We start from the raw sequence: 1,952 nt of genomic DNA on the forward strand, positions 1-1,952 counted from the left end.
CACTCAATTTTTATTACTTTAGCCATTTTTTTTGCAATTTAATTTAATTTAATTATTATTACTTATTTTTTCCTTCTCTTGTTAGGTTTTTATAGTTTATGACTAGAAGAAACCTGTCAGGACCACTACTTTTTGATGAAGAAATCGATCGCACATTTCTCAGAAACCAAAGAGAAATAAGGCGAAGCTTAAGATACACAGAGAACGAGCAAGAGAATGATACTCAAACCCCAACCGCAGAGATGGCTGAAAACCAAGACAATCAGCTACCTCCTGCAATTGTGGTTAATCAAAATCCTGCTCCACGCACTATGTATGATTATGCTAAACCTTCTTTAACAGAACTAAATCGAGCATAATTAGACCTGCTGTAGCTGCAAATACTTTTGAACTAAAACCTAACACTATTCAAATGATACAGCAATTTGTTCAGTTTGATGGTTTGCAGGATGAGGATCCCAACGCTCACTTAGCAAACTTCTTAGAACTATGCGATACATTTAAAATTAATGGTGTTTCTGATGATGCCATTTGTCTTCGGTTATTCCCTTTTTCATTTAGAAACAAAGCTAAAAGTGGTTGAACTCATTACCACGAGGGTCAATCACTACTTGGGAACAAATGACCGAAAAATTTCTATTAAAATATTTTTCGCCGGCTAAAGTGGCTAAATTACGTAATGATATCTCTTCTTTTGTGCAGATGGATTTAGAAACACTCTACGATGCATGGGAGAGATACAAGGACCTTTTGAGAAGGTGCCATCACCATGGGTCACCGCTTTGGCTATAGGTTCAAATGTTCCATAATGGCTTGAATCCTTCAACTCGAAAAATGGTTGACGCAGCTGCTGGCGGAACCATCAATAATAAAACACCTGAAGATGCCTACGAGTTTATAGAGGAGATGTCACTGAATAAGTATCAGTGGCAAGTCATGAGGACAAATCCAACAAAAACAGTTGGCGTTTATAACGTCGATTCAGTCACCATGCTCTTTAATCAGGTAGAACTCTTGAATAAGAAAATTGATGGTTTTCTTAGTTCTTCACAGGTTCACCCAGTAATGCAGTGCGAAGCAAGTGGAGGTGGAACAAGCCATTCGAAATACCAACCTTTTGGCCATAACATGGATAACGAGCAATTAAATTATATGGGTAATAATTCTCGACCTCAAAACAATCCATATAGTAACACTTACGGTGCAGGTTGGAGGAACCACCCCAATTTCTCGTGGGGCAGTCAAGGAAATCAAAGAGCACAACCACCTCCGGGCTACAAACAACCACCCTACCAACAGGAAAAGACGCCGAACCTTGAAGAGATGCTCTTAAAGTTTATATTAGTGTCGGAAACTCATTTCCAGAACACCAAGACAGCACTTAAAAATCAACAAGCGTCGATCCAAGGGCTCGAAACTCAGATAGGCCAGCTTTCCAAACTAATCTCCGAACGACCACAAGGTAGTTTGCCAAGTAATACCAAACCTAACCCAAGGGAACAGCTCAACGCAATTAATATTCAAGATAACGAAGGAGTCGTTGAGCCTGACCAAGAACTAAGGTAAGAAACTGTGGTAAGCAAAGGTCAAGGTGAGGTAAGTTATAATAAAAACAAATTAGTGAATGTCGAATATAAACCTCGTGCGCCACACCCCAACGCGACAAGGAAAAACTGCTCAGATAAACAATTTGGTAAATTCCTTAAACTCTTAAAAAAAGTACACATTAACTCACCGTTTATTGAAGCTCTATCGCAGACGCCAAACGCAATGAAATTTTTAATGGAGCTTTTAGCAAATAAGCAGGAGTTGGACGAGGCGTCGCATGTAGAGCTAAACGTAGTCTGCTCAACTATTCTCCAAAATAAACTACCCAACAAACTAAAAGATCCAGGGAGTTTTACGATTCCTTGTTTAATTGGTAGTTTAGATGTTAATAATGCATTAGCTGA

General features: G+C 38.9%; 1 non-coding gene across 1 annotated transcript; it reads right to left on the reverse strand.

The window, feature by feature from the left end:
- Positions 1–669: 669 nt before the first annotated feature.
- Positions 670–776, reverse strand: LOC128290771 (small nucleolar RNA R71). The gene has a single exon (XR_008280558.1). It is a non-coding gene; the product is annotated as a small nucleolar RNA R71 (small nucleolar RNA).
- Between the last annotated feature and the right edge of the window lie 1,176 nt (positions 777–1,952).

The sequence above is a fragment of the Gossypium arboreum genome, chromosome 3 (assembly GCF_025698485.1).
Source record: "Gossypium arboreum isolate Shixiya-1 chromosome 3, ASM2569848v2, whole genome shotgun sequence".
NCBI lineage: Eukaryota > Viridiplantae > Streptophyta > Magnoliopsida > Malvales > Malvaceae > Gossypium > Gossypium arboreum.